The sequence below is a fragment of the Sander lucioperca genome, chromosome 12, assembly GCF_008315115.2.
Source record: "Sander lucioperca isolate FBNREF2018 chromosome 12, SLUC_FBN_1.2, whole genome shotgun sequence".
NCBI classification, from domain to species: Eukaryota; Metazoa; Chordata; class Actinopteri; order Perciformes; family Percidae; genus Sander; species Sander lucioperca.
In genome coordinates, this window is record NC_050184.1 from 29732451 (window position 1) to 29747585 (window position 15135).

The 15135-nt window shown below is 40.2% G+C and overlaps 1 protein-coding gene across 1 annotated transcript in view; it reads right to left on the minus strand.

Annotated features, from left to right (window-relative positions):
• LOC116062079 (protein kinase C and casein kinase substrate in neurons protein 1-like) overlaps nt 1-10636 on the minus strand; it is a 38455-nt gene extending 27819 nt beyond the window's left edge. The window contains exons 1-2 of the mRNA XM_031316583.2: nt 10373-10636; nt 2422-2492 (exon numbers count right to left, since the gene is read on the minus strand). The gene's annotated coding sequence lies outside the window, so the exon portion shown is untranslated. The remainder of the gene's footprint in view (nt 1-2421; nt 2493-10372) is intronic.
• Between the last annotated feature and the right edge of the window lie 4499 nt (nt 10637-15135).

The following is a 15135-nucleotide window of genomic DNA, read 5'->3' on the forward strand; positions in this document are numbered from 1 at the left end:
GTAGGAATTGGCTAACCAGCCTGAAGGCATAAATAAGCAACTAAGCCTGGGCGACCTCCCCCGCTGGCATGAGATGGAAGCAGTGATCAACTCTAAATCTGACTTTAAGAATTTAGAATATCAGCATCCCACTTTTCACATTTTTTATAGGCCATGCTTAGGGCTGGGACGGCATTACCGCAATACCGCGGTCACGCAACGCCTACCACGGGTCTGAGCTTGTCACCGTCATCACCGCAACAAAACATTGGCCTGCACATGTGTGCACGTTGTGTGTGTCTAATGACATGGATTCAATGATTCTAATGACATGGCTTGTGTCTGATGACATTGTGTCTTACATGGATTCAAGGTTTAAGCCAATGTTTTTCGGGGGTGATGCCATTCACTTTACCGGCAGTATTGACAATGGATAAAGCCACCGTGTCTTGAGAAGCTCTAGCTTGTTGTTTTATCATTCACTTTTAACTCACTTTACGTCAACTTTGCTAACTCTTTTTCCTCCTCACAGCGGCACTCATACGCTACTCTCCGTTACCGCTCGCTCTCCTTGCGCGACCACACGGGCACTGATGTCACTCACTTAAAGCACCCTGCCATTCTCGCTCTAACTTACGCTACTCTCGTAAGGGGGTTGCTCTACCACTCTACCACTGAAATTTCTTGCTTTTCAACCGCGGTAAGAAAAAATCCATACCGTCCCAGCCCTAGCCATGCTGCACAGTGTGGCTGACAGATAACAAATCAATCAAATAAAATGGGTGGTTGGTTTTATTTGATTGCTTGCTCTTTAAGCATTATTACTGGCTTTGCTGCAACCACAGCTCAAGACTGAACCACATAAATTCTGCTTCCTTTTCCTCAAAAGAGCTGTTATTTTGTCTAATTCCTACTGACCCGGTTGTTTTGTTACTTAATGACGACTCTAAACTACACCTGCTTGGGAGACAGAAGAAAGTTTGGCTAGCCGGCTCAACCGCAACCAAGAAAATGATAGCTCAACGCTGGCTCCCCCCCCCCCCCACTCACTTTGTATAAAACAGTGATTGGCGTATTTTCTAGACATAGTTATACTTGAACTCGCCACAGCAAGGATTAACAAGGCCAAATCATCGACTATAGATCTATGGAAAAATGCAGCAGCACAAATATCAGACCTAATGACCTCAGCATCACAATAATTAGAGGAGAGTGACTAGGCAAGGAGTGATTAAGAGGGTTTTTGTTCTTGTTCAATTGTGTTTCTGTTCTGTATGTTCAAAAATATAAAATTAATAAGAAATTGATCTAAAAAAAAAAAGAGCTGTTATTTTGTAAAATATAGCAGTTTATTACAGATGTACTGTATTATCACCTCAGAAACTTGCTTCTCGATTTATGACTTTCCCTAAAAATATGACTGGATAGAGACTTTACTAAACTAGATAATATATGTTGTGATTATTAAATAATGGCATGTTGATATTAAAACATAAAAATACGGAATCAAATTGGTAGATATTGTCCTTAATTTACATTACATTATATTTTACAAAAAAATAATTAAAAACTAAGAATTCCTGATCTGATGAGCCATATTGTGGTTATCTGGGGAAAAAGAACAGAAACTTTCTGCAAATAAAAAATGCAACATGATTTCAACAGTGTATTTGTGGAGTGATATATTCTTTTGTGGGGTCTTAGGTTTCGGCAAACCTTTGAGCATACTTTGTTTACCTACAGTATAAAACACTTTATTCTTCTGACCCAGCTTTCTTTCCTAGTCCAAACTGCACAGGATCCCTGGAGAAGCCTTACTGAACTGGGCCATCATGTTCTGATGAACCTTCTTACATATTCAAACAACTGCTTAACCTCCCTGCTGCAGTAAGGTTCTGCCATAATAATGCCCACAAAACAAAGATATCAAACGAAGAAATCAATAATCACCGCTTCTGAGTCAATATTCTCTCCAGCGAGAGCTGCTCTTAGTGAGGCAATAAAAGGTAAATTCTGAGATAACCTCCTCTAAAGACAAACACAAATTATTAAGAGAGTCTGAATGGTATTGCGAGGCAAAGAGACGATATGATTGACTTAATTTCAACCCTACAGTAGCGTTGTAATCCTATATGTAATGTTAATCATGCAGTACGCGCTCATGCCCAGAGTAAACCACAATTCAATAAATGTCTCAAATAAGAAACAAAAATGACCTCCAGTTCGCTCCCTGACAGACTGGAACACCCTCATGAAATATTAACACCGTTGACAAAGAGCTATTAATTACCTCAAGTGGTGTGTTTAGCATGATACATTATATAAAAGGTCCTTAAAAAGCACTTGATGGTACTTCTGGAGAACACGTGAGACTAAATGAGGATCAAGCAAACAGGAAGATTTTGGAGAACAGACAGCACAAACAGGTACAGTATAACTCACCTTCTCCACCAATGGGAGGTCAGGTTTCCATAAACCTGAGAGAGAGCTGTTGGTCCCCTGCAGGAGATCACCTGTGGAAATAAAACATGAGATGTTGGGGTCAGTCTTTTAAGCATCAAGTAACAGAAAGTTTAGGTGCTGCTAAATTCCTCTTAATGGAAATATGAATGGAAATCAGCCCAACACATGTCAAAACACCAATTATATTAACAGAGGCAGAGATTATTAAGAGATTAGTTGAATTTCATTTTGAACTGTCACAATCAAGGGGAGATTAGAAAACGTTGACACATAAGTAAAAGATTAATTAATATCAGCCTCCTCTGTTTCTTTATAGTTGTACACACAAGTATGTACCAGCTGTTGTAGATAATTAAAGTTATGTAGAATAATGTTCTTACTATTTGCAGATAAATGTAATAAGAATGTAAAAGGTTTCCATAAGAGACCAAGTGTGTTTTGGTGTATGCTAATGCTACTGCACAGAGTTGTGTGCTGTCATAGAGACGGTGGGTAAAAGTTCTCCGGGCGAGACACATCTGCATTCCCCAAACAAAGGAAACTCTGACACACAGAAGGTTTAGCTTAAGCCTTAACTATGGAGTAGTTAAAGGTCATGAGACCCGAGCAAAGTACATTGAATAATAATAACAAGTGAAACAGGAGCAGAATGTACCGCTTCGCGTGAGAGCAAATGAAGACGAGACACAGCACAGTGGCCTCGACCCTTGCGTGTTGTGTGAAGATAACACTCCCTGTGCTGGAGAAAAGAGGGGGCCCAAGAAAGAAAGTATAAGAGATGAGGGGAAGTATAGAACAGGGCTCACAAGGTCCGACAGTCTAGAGATACATGGACCGGCTCTGGCTTTTTGTCTGTTGCTAGGGAAACTTAGTCTCTGCGTGCTTTGTGATCCCACAGATCTGTGTATTGAAACTCCGATGCTTGACTGATTAAACGAATGTATTTGACTTTATCTTATCGTCTTATTTGGCTCTTGCTTAGGATCAATGTAATTCCAATTTAACGAATGCGTGGGGATATATAGGTCTTTTATTGGAGTCAGACACATTGTCCCAAAAGGGGGGACACAGAGATGGTAAACAGTAAACAGTTGGCAGAATTAAAATAAAAAAGGAGGAAGTTATGAATGTTATATGTGCTGTTCAAACACAGTAAAAGGTAAGTATGTACTGTGTGGCCTTAATGAAGTGAAAGACTTTTGAATTCTGCAATGCTTTGTGAACAATGTGTGTCAGCAGGCAACATATTACACGGGTATAAGATGAGCAAATAATGGAATGTATAATGTATATATTCAACATTCATTTTAAAGTATAACCTTTCTGCTGTCACTAACACATACCACATTTTAACAGTATGCAGCCCACACAGAGCCCAGAATTCAACACATACTGCTCACCCACACATTTCCAAACTTTACACAGCAATATATATATTATTAGATGTATATTAGATAGATAATAAATTAGATTATAAACTTCAGAAAAAGGTTGTACCCTGATTATGGCACAACTGTTGTATTTGGTTGTATTATATTTGACAGATGGATCATTTGATTGTAAAGACTGAAATCTACAGTACAGTACTTCATATATATTTCTTAACATCACATACTTTCTTTTTAGCTAGAGCAAATATTTACCTGGATTTACGGTCTACATTTAAGCTACTACATCATGGAACTCAAGCTACTATGTTAAATCCACCCTGCAACTCCCTGATGCCGTGATTATTTCATGACATGTTTATATGCTGGTCCCCTAGTGGATAATACTGTAGTGGCCTTTTTTCTACATGAATTATTACAACGTTGGTGCTGGTTTGAAATGTTACATAAAATAAACGTAAAGGAAAATAAACCTAGACTCTGTAAAAAATACGTGGTTTGATACACTTTGAAACTTAATCTACTGCAAAAACAATTAATCGATTGACAGAAAATTATTGGAGATAAATTTGGATTATTGTCATTTATCAAGCAAAAATGCCAAACATTCACTGGTTCCAGCTTCTTAAATGTGAGGGTTTGCTGATTTACCCTGTTTTACATCATTATGAATAGAATATCTTTGGGTTTAAAGAAAAATACCAAGCATTTTGAAGGGGTCACTTGGGCTCTGGGAAAATGTTTTTCACATCTTGTCTTCTCTTTGGTCTGATGTGGCTCAGTGTACTCTACCCGCTGAAGAAGTCGGTACTACAATTTAATAATTTTTGGAGACTAAAACCAATTACTATTTGTGTTAATCTTGTAACTAAAAGGAACATTAACTGTTGACACATTCATCATATTGTTGTTTTAATGAAGCTTCAGCCTACCTATACTACAGCATTTATAGTCAACAACAAGCCCAAGGGTCAACATTCATGCTAGCAGCTCTGTGATGAAGGCTTTGAGGTAAACGCTAACAGCATGGTAAAGCTCAAAACGACAACATGCTGATGGCTGGCATGTATAATGTTTAACAGCGTTATTATGGAACCCATGCAACTTCTAGGAAAGCGACGCCCTTCAACAGCATTCACACACTACTACTGGCCAGGCGTCCTTGCTTACGCAAGGTAACGTAACCCAATTTGTTCAGGTCCTATCCCCTGACCAATCGGCTATACTAATTTTAACCACTCGAGGTCAATGCCTAACCCCAACCAATCGAGCTGCTTCGTAGGGCGGGCCTTTCCTAGAAGTTACGTGGGTTCCATAATAACGGTGTTTAACCTGGTCACCATCTTAGTTTAGCGTGTTATCTTGCTAAAATTTGCAAATGAACACTAAACACAAAGTACAGCTGAGGCTGATGGGATTGTGATTGCAGACATTTGGTCATAATCTTAAGTATTGGACAATTTATAATTTGGACCTGAAAATGACGCTAGAGGAAAAGTCAGGGTTCACTAAAGTTATTACAATTCATCCTGAGGGAGAGGTGAATGTCTGAACTAATTTAGATAGCAATCCATCAAATAATTGTTCTGGTATGTCAGTTTTTGGGTAGCCAAATCAGTAGTTAAAAACTTGCATGTAGAATTTTGAAGCTTTGCAATGTTTTGTAACATCATGTACACTTCATCCAAATAACTCACAAACCTATCAATATGTAAAATATATAGTACATTTAAATGGGAAAACTGCATACGCACTAGTGTAATAAATAGACATTCAGTGAAGAAGGTTGATAAGGCCTATGAGGACTTCAATTTAGCTTAATCCGTCTTTGAAAATGTGACTGACAAGTTATTCTCGTTTCTGCATTTGTATTTGAAAACGTCTGTGTTTTGTGGTCATGTATGTAGTGTGACTGAATCTTTCTCCTTGTTTCTCCCAGTGTGTGTGCTGGGATATGCTCCTGCCTGCTGCACCTTATGAACAGGTTGAGCAGTTAAGGTAACAGATGGATGGACTGAATTTCAGGCAAAAACCCTGTGATGAAGCAGCCCACCCGGCGAATGAAGCAACCGGAGATGTGGGCACCATGGCATGCTTGACAATGACCACTTCCAATAGATTCTGGCACAAATTCATGTCAAAATGCTGAGTCATGTTCACTTAATGCCACTGTTTTTTCATCTAACTGTTCAGTCTGAAAGATACAGAGATCATCATTCAACAGCTGTTTCTGATAAGAGGTGAAACGATTGCTCAATTAGACCATCCATAAAAAATTAAATTGTATTGATTTAATTGATCCTTTCTTTAAGCAAAAATATCACAAATGATCTGGTTCTAGGTTCTTAAATGTGGACATTTGCTCGTTTTCTTCTATCATCATCAGCATTTGTCACAAGTGTGTTGGTCACTCTGGCACGATGGGGTTGAGGTCAGGACTGCTGGTTGAAGAATGGGATGCCATCCCACAGCAGTGTGTGACCAGGCAGGTGACCAGCATGAGGAGGAGGTGCCAGGCTGTTGTGGCTGTGTATGGTTCTTCCACACGCTACTGAGGCTCCTGTTTGTGAAATGAATAAATTGTTCAATTGCCAATATGTCCTGTTTCTTCAAACTTCAATCATCCAATCCACCAAACACCTATCGAGTCAATGGCAGAATAAGCTGTTTGGCACTGGCAGAGAAGATTTGGTACATTTTTGATGGGCGCAACCCACATACTCAGCACTGCTCCTCATCCCACAAATGCATGTTCCTTACAAATGGGGCACCATTTGAAAGGGAACTAAACAGGCTTTCCAATGGTATAATATTTATTGCCAAAAAGCATTGTTACCACAGAGAAATAATCTACCAAACACAAATTTCCTTATTTTTTGTAACTTACACTAAAAAAAAGACGTTCCTTATTAATGTTAAAATAAGCATCCCAAACGGTTGAAGATAGTATTTTTTTAAATGAATAAGTTAATAGCATCTTACTTCTGTTCATCTCTGTAGCGTTTAGCGTAAAATCAAACCCATAGGAACAGATTCCCCAATGGAAAAACAAAATGAGATAGTTTTTGTGGTGTGAAAGGCACCGTGGATGTTGTTGATCATCTCCTATGTCATAAATCTTCCACCAAGGATAGAACCTTGGCTTGTGTGTGTGTGTTCTCCTCTGCACTCAGAGAAATGAGGCACTCCAGCGGCCCTTCAGACTCTCTGTTCTTACACTGCCTCTTTTTTCACAACTTGTCAGACACCACTATCTCCTCTTTTAACGGAGGAACAGCAGCCTTTAACCCTTTCGTCAACAAACACATTAAAGAGAAGAAAGAAACAAACCCCACTATTTCACACATTTTCCTCTCTCTGTCACACGTGTAAGTGTCTCCGGACCATCCACAAACACCAAATGTAACACAGCGACACAAATGTCATTGACATGAGGAAACACTCTCATTTCTCAATGTGATACACACAGACACAAGAAGAATCAGATCTAACCAAAGCCTATTTTGGATTACTTGGATGCAGGTTTGAAATCTGAGTGAGAAAAAGTGATTTGCACATATCAGCATCAGCACCGGTTTCTCTATTAGCCCTCACACTGTCTTGATGCATTGTAGTGAAACATAAGAGACCAAGAGAATGGAAATCTGTTCAAGAGTGTTGTGTTCAGTAAAATCAATTAGAGTTTTAACTGACATGTAGTGTGATATGAACAAAGCAACCCTCAATTGTCAGAAGAACTGCACCTATTTTAGACATCTCACATTAAATAGAAGAACAAACAACCAATTGACAATATCTTGATCTGCAGTGCTTCCCACAAATCCCACGCTCCTGTTAATCCTTTGTCAGTTATTATGGACATGGCCAAAAAGAAACCACATTAAAAGAGGAGTCGGATTAAAAACTACCTAAAACCATTTAGCAAAACTGCCCAAAACTATTACATTTTAACTTCCTGGGTTACGCTTGCTACACACTATCACTATGTTCCTTGTGGTAGATAATATCAATGTCACAACTATGTTTTCTATTAAAGGTTAAAGATAACCACAGACCAAGCCAGTGGTTGTGTGAGTGCAAATCATAATTAAATTCTGACAACAAGCCTCCTGAGCAGGAAACTGCAGCCTCGCCACAATCAACAACAAAACAAGTCAAGCATGGAAACACAAAATTAATGGTGTGGCAGCCACACTGTAAGCACCAAAGAAAGTTAAAGAGGACATCCTTGTGGCTTTAGAAAATAAACACACAGCTTTAAAGTGAGAGGAAGGATAGTTTGTGACTTAAATAACAGCTTGGTGTCACTCAAGGACACAGACAAGCACATACACACGGACTCAAAAACAACATAATGCACATAAATAAAGAAGTATAGATGTGACAGGCCCTGTGAGGCTTAGGGCTGGATATATTTAAATGTTTCGATACCAGTGCCAATAGAATACCTGAGTTTCAGCATTGATATACTTTTTTCAATATCTACTTTGAGAGCTGGAGACATATTTGTCTATTGTTGGGTTTTTTTTTTTTAAATTAGAAAATATATGATCAAAGAATAAGTAAAGATTATAAATCTGCCCAGACATTCAATGCCAGTTTTTAGTAATTAACAGATTTGGATATTTGGGGGTGTGGACACATTTTGGTCTGTCCCAAATAGGTATTGAGGTTGGACACCTGGCTTTACTTACAAGGCCCAAATTTAGGCCTTAACGGGCCACTACAGATCAGTGGCTCCCAACCTGTGGATCAATCTGAGAATAAATCTGAAGGGCCACACAATGATTAAAATGATAAGAGAAAATAAAAGATTTGTGTCACACAAAATTATGTTTATATTTGCTTTTATCCCCCATGTGAAAATAGTAAATATTTGTATCACTTCAGGTGGTAAAACCCTTCAAATGAAACAATTGAAAGGCCATATTTTTTGTGGTGACAACCACATATTGCTTCATTTGAAGGGGTCACAAGCAATAAAGGCTGAGAGCCACAGCTGCAGACATCTGCAGAGATACAAAGATAGATATAAAATATTCTGCCTTTGATAAAGTATCAAGGAGCTCCTGGTGATGCACTTTTAACTTACTTCCACCATGAAGAGTGAGGACTCTGCTAATAAATAGCAGTATACTCCCTTTTCCGCAATACAATTGGATTACCCCCCTAACAGCATCATCATCTCCTCTCTGCAGCCTCATGTCAGGCTCTCTTGGGGGCACCTTGGCTGCTGACAGACACGCACTCCAGCAAACAGTGAATTCAGCACCACAGACAGCTCCTAAACAAGCTGAGGCTGTCATCTGCTACGTCACCAATAGAAGGTACAAATACAACACACACACACACACACACACACACACACACAAAATCTTTAATCAGCCATGTATTCTCTATGGATAGTAGCTGTATATTTTCAGGCACGGCTAAATGTTTTGGTAGAAGATATACGTGACGCCCCAGCCAGCTCCCATTAACCAGCAACACCAGCAACAAGATAACATCTCCTGCTGCTAAACGCATAAATGTGGCTATGATATACTTTTAGTCAGCTGTTAAGCCTGGATGCATTTCAGCTCAGGGGCAGATTTGATGAATGATTAAAAGACCACATGCACCTAATCCCATGTAGAAAACAGGATGCTCCTCCTCTGTGGTGCTGCTACTTTGTCAGAGAGAAGAGGGAAAAAAACAATGCCGCTAGAGATGGCTCCTCTCTGTGCCGTGACAACCAATTACATAACGTTGGAGCGGAGTGCTCTCATTAACATTCGCATCCATTTCACCGAGAAATCCTCCAATATAGAACAGGGCGATTCTTCACTGCTATCCGGTGCATTTGAACAGATAAAACCCACCATATTCATAAAGTAGTGAGGATTACGACATCTTTGATTGACGTAACGCACGTCTTGTTTACCCATTTGGCGCATGGAAAGGAACATAAAATGGCAATCCTTTCCCTGCATTGGCCACCATCTACTATAGTGAACTTGACATGGCATCAGTGTTTGATATCATATTGGCATACTGATCTTTCCGTAGAGAATATTTAAGCAGATAAACATAAATACACGTTGGACACTGAGGTCAAAATGAGCTCATCCTGTCAATTCGAAGGGCAAGGGAAACCGCTGCATAGTGACAACAACACCCTGCACCAGCCTGTAATGCCAAAGCAAGTGAGAACATCAGCTGGACTGTGCAAAAACAAACTCAACGACTTAAGGATGTAGTTTATCTGGCGAGAAAGCATGCAGTAGTAAACCAAGATGATGCAATGGTCCTCTGCCCACTTGGCGTATACAAACAACGGTACACCATTTAAAAATGACCATGCATAACTCAAAATTGCTATAGCTACAGTATTGCAAATAATTATGTAGTACTTGGTCGGTATCGCAGCAGAGAGGGGATTAGACATTATCCAAATGATAGGAAATAATGCGAGATTCCTTTCTCCCTGCGTCGCCCTTTGCTAAAACGATGCTCAGCCCATGCAGTGCAGCAATGTAGCATCAACACGGAGACTGACTTACCAGAGATGCTGCTGATGCTGCTGAGGTGCACCACTACCCAATAGCCTATGCTGCAATTTATTCAGTATTTCCCCTTGCAGTGACAGAAGGTGACCCTGCGTTCTCTCCGCAAGACTCTGCATCCACTAGATCACGATGCACGCAGCAAGGGGGAGCTCCACAGCACAGGCGCGCGTCGGGGGGATGGCCCAGCGATTTCCTTTCAATGGACGACACAAATAAGCTGCAGGGAAACGAGTGAGCCAATGCAACTTGGAAACCGGACTTTTCAAATTCCACTCCCAATATTGCCACATAAGCTTAGCGGAGCTTTGACAGATGTATGATCATTTGCAGGGGTGGGTGGGGGAAGGGTCACTTGTGTTTTAAAGGTTTCATGAGCATTACAGTTTTATGTGGATCATATTTGAGTCTGTGGAAAATATTTTTTATTATAGTTTTGGGAACCTTAATAATATGGCAGTTTCAATAATGGGGAGAGCCCCAAATGTGACTTCCACTTTTCAACCAATAAGGGGAGCGGATGGTAAGAGGAGGCGTCGTCGCTTTTCTTGTCAATCACGCCCACATTGCACTACACTGCAGGGGAGGGAGATAGTGTTTTTGTCCTTTAGCTACTGAATCTCCATCCACCGTTTCAAGTACATGGGTTTCTGTTCACCTGCTGGTTTATAAAGCTGTGCAAAATTCTTATATTTGTACCAAATTGTTCTTTCAATGACAGCATATAACGACAGTACTGCATATACTCAAAGGGGCCACACACAAAACCACTGTAAACAGATTAGTTACTAAGCAACCCATAGGTGAGCAACAGAAAGATATCAATGGACACGTTTTAGGAAAAGTGGTATGGTCAAAGACGAGTGCAGCACTGAAATCTTGTGGAATCCTGTGTTTTGTTACTGTTTGGATGGCTGATGCATGTTTAGAAGACCCAGGGTCAGATTTGCTGTGTCTGTTAGCTTGCTAAAATACATGATAAATGGTGTCACCTTGGATTATCAATATGGGAATTTCACTTAAATCACAAAATCCAAATATTTTATGTATTTGTGAAGCTTTTTAATCCTATGTCTAATTGTTGCATCACCACGCTCTTTCAATCAATTAAATCCCATTTTGAGTATAAACTTAATCATACATATTTATTCCTCTTTATTATATATCTGATTCCTGATTGTTATAAACAAATGACATGTCTGTGGTTTTAAGCACATATACAGTTGTGTTCAAAATAATAGCAGTCCAATATCACTAACCTCATAAATCAAATTTTTTGGTAGAAGTGATATTTCTACATGGCAAATAATTTACTAGTAAATGTTGTAGAGTCATAGAAAACCAACAGACCCAACAGTCATGACATGCATGCTGCTCATTCTGTGTAATTGAATCTGTAATTGAAAGGGGCATGTTCAAAATAATAGCAGTGTTGTGTTCAATTAGTGAGGTGATTGATTCTGTGAAGAAACAGGTGTCAATTATGGCCCATATTTAAGGAAGGAAGGAAGGAAGCAAATGTTGTGCATGCTGGTTATAGTGCATTTCACACTGAAATAAGGAAGTGTAGAAAGTTATAGGCTGCTCAGCCAAAATGATTTCAAATGCCTTGAAATGGCATCCAAAGCCTGAACGACGTGGGAAAAAAATGGTCAAGTACCATTCGAATTGATCGAAGAATAGCCAAAATGGCAAAGGCTCAACCAATGATCAGCTCCAGGAAAATCAAAGAAGACTTAAAATTACCTGTGAGTACTGTTACGATCAGAAGAAGGCTATGTGAAGCAAAGCTATCAGCTAGAAGCCCCCGCAAAGTCCCATTGCTGAAAAAAAGACATGTACTGAATAGGTTGAAATTTGCCAAAGGACACATGGACTGGCCAAAGGAGAAATAGGGCAACATTCTGTGGACTGATGAGAGCAAAATTGTTCTTTTTGCGTCTAGGGGCCGCAGACAGTTTGTCCGATGACCCCCATGCACTGAATTCAAGCCACAGTACACTGTGAAGACAGTAAAGCATGGTGGTGCAAAAATCATGTTAAGGGGATGTTTCTCATACTGTGGTGTTGGGCCTATTTATCGCATACCAGGTATCATGGATCAGTTTCAATACATCAAAATACTTGAAAAGGTCATATTGCCTTATGCTGAAGAGGAAATGCCTTTGAAATGGGTCTTTCAACAAGACAATGACCTAAAACACACCAGTAAGCGAGCAAAGTCTTGGTTCCAGATGAACAAGATTGATGTTATGGAGTGGCCAGCCCAATCCCCAGACCTCAATCTCATAGAAAACTTGTGGGGTGACATCAAAAATGCTGATTCTGAGGCAAAACCCAGTAATGCAGAGGAATTGTAGAATGTAGTTCAATCGTCCTGGGCTGGAATACCTGTTCACAGGTGCCAGAAGTTGGTCGACTCCATGCAACACAGATGTGAAGCAGTTCTCAGAAATAATGGTTATGCAACTAAATATTAGTGCAGTGATTCAAAGTAAAGCAAACCCTTGAGACATTTTTCAGTTTATATAGTAAATGTTTGAGTTTGTAAAGAAAAATGCAAATACTGTTATTTTATGAACAGCCTAATATTCCTTTTTCTTCACTTTCTGTAAAGGTATAACACAAGCTTGATCAATTTTGGTCATGTTTTGATTTGGAATTGAATGTGCAGTGTTCCCAATGCATTGATATTATGGAATTAAAAGCTATTCTAAGGATTTTGAGCTTTATTCACTTTTTTAAACACACTGCTATTATTCTGAACACAACTGTATAACCACTAGATGCCCACAGTGCAGGCTTTTTCCATTTTACCCTTCCCTTTTTATTGCCCTTTGTACTGGTATTAATGGACAAACCATTATCTGCCTTCACTCTTTATCGATTGGTGCAATGATATCCCTTTTGAAATTTCCTCTGCCTGTAGTCCAACAGAGTATAGCAATGTGCTAATTATCTAGTTTCCTACTCAACAAATTGAAATGAGAACACTCAAGCAAACATCTCTGTTCAATCAGGAGAAATAATGTTCTTGTTTTTTTTTTGCAATGATGTTCCTTTCAACTCTCAGTGGAGCAAAGCGCTGTGCCAAAGCCACTCAACGTCTAACACAAACAGGGTGAAGAGAGGAGGTGTTTGTTTTGTGGAGATGAGGTTGCAGGAGGGGCAAATGACTTAAAGCAGATTAGCTGCAGGTTGGCTTTGGTCTGACTCTTAGGAGCAATAACTTTATGCTGATGATATGATGATACAGACTGTGAGTGTGTCTCAAATCGCGTATTTCCCTTAGTGCACTAAGGGAAGTGCACTTCGTACACTATGTACTTACTTGCATAGTGCGTAAAATTTGACGGGGGAGTGTTGTCTCAAATCGCGCACTGCCTTATGTACTTACCGGAAGTGACGATCAAAACATCGCAGTCCTCCTCCTCCTTCTTCTTCTGTGAAATTGTGAATTGTACCCAGGGCAGAGCATTCCCGCCACCTATTGTTGCCCGCGAAAATTACATTTTCTGCTTTGTTCTTCAAAATGAATGCGATTGTTTTTATTGTTGCTTGTATTTGCCCTCTGTTTTTCGCGAGAATGAGAGGATTGCGACGACGCCGTCGTGTCACCCAACTCCTTTTAGCGGAAAACATACCGGTATGTTGATATTCATACTTTGCTCTTAATTCTTTTTTTTTTTTTTAAATACCCCAAAATGACCATTATGAGTTATTATAGCAAAAGTGGAGGAATAAAATTGCGTCCAACTGATATTAGCTAACGTTAATATAGATAGTCATATTATGTTTATATAAGAATGTTTAATTTTAATGATTCATCCATTAGCTAGCCAATTACAGTGAAAATAAAGGCATAGGAAACCCAATAGACATTTAAATAGATTCTATCTACAGTCATGCAAAGTACAACGCTAAAGATAACACACCACATGAAATACATTCAATACAATTTTATTTTAAAAGATGGTCCTGTGTTAATTGTTCTACAGGCTCCCAACCCCAGGCAGTACTGCCAGGTGAACAATATGGTGCTGTTGCTGGCACTGTACTTTGATAGGGAAAGCGACATGAGGGTAGACTTCAGACTCTCCAGGGGATCCTTTAACGGTCTGATGGCCATCCTCAGCACGGCGTGTGACCATGGCTGGGGACCTGTCATTGAGGCCCTCGTCTTCCTCTTTTGGCTCGCCAGCGGTACCTCTTACCGTGTTGTAGCCAGAGCCTTTGCTATGCCCCGGGCCACTGTGCACTGTGCTGTCCACAAGACCAGCAGGAAAGTCCTCTCTCTCCTCCCCCAGGTCGTTCGCCTTCCATCAGAGGAGGACTTGCCTCATGTTGGTGCAGGTTTTGCACGATTGGCCGGGTCAGCGGCCTTCAACAGGGTTGTCGGCAGCATTGATGGCTGCCATGTCCGTGTGACGCCCCCCATCGATGACGCAGCCTGTTACCTGAACAGGAAGATTTTTTATTCTGTTCAATTTCAGGCTGTGTGTGACCACACAGCCAAGTTCATCGACGTTTTCTTTGGCTTCCCCGGGTCGGCTCATGATGCGAGGGTTTTAAAACACAGCCCCCTGTACTACCAGCAAAGGTACCCTCCACCTGGTTTCTGCATCATTGGGGATGGTGGCTACCCCTGCCTCAGGCAACCCATCGCCCTCATGACTCCCTACAGGCAGCCTCTACAAAACCAACTCCAGGTCCGCTTCAATGGGCACCTGTCTAGAGCGAGGTGTGTTGTGGAGAGAGCC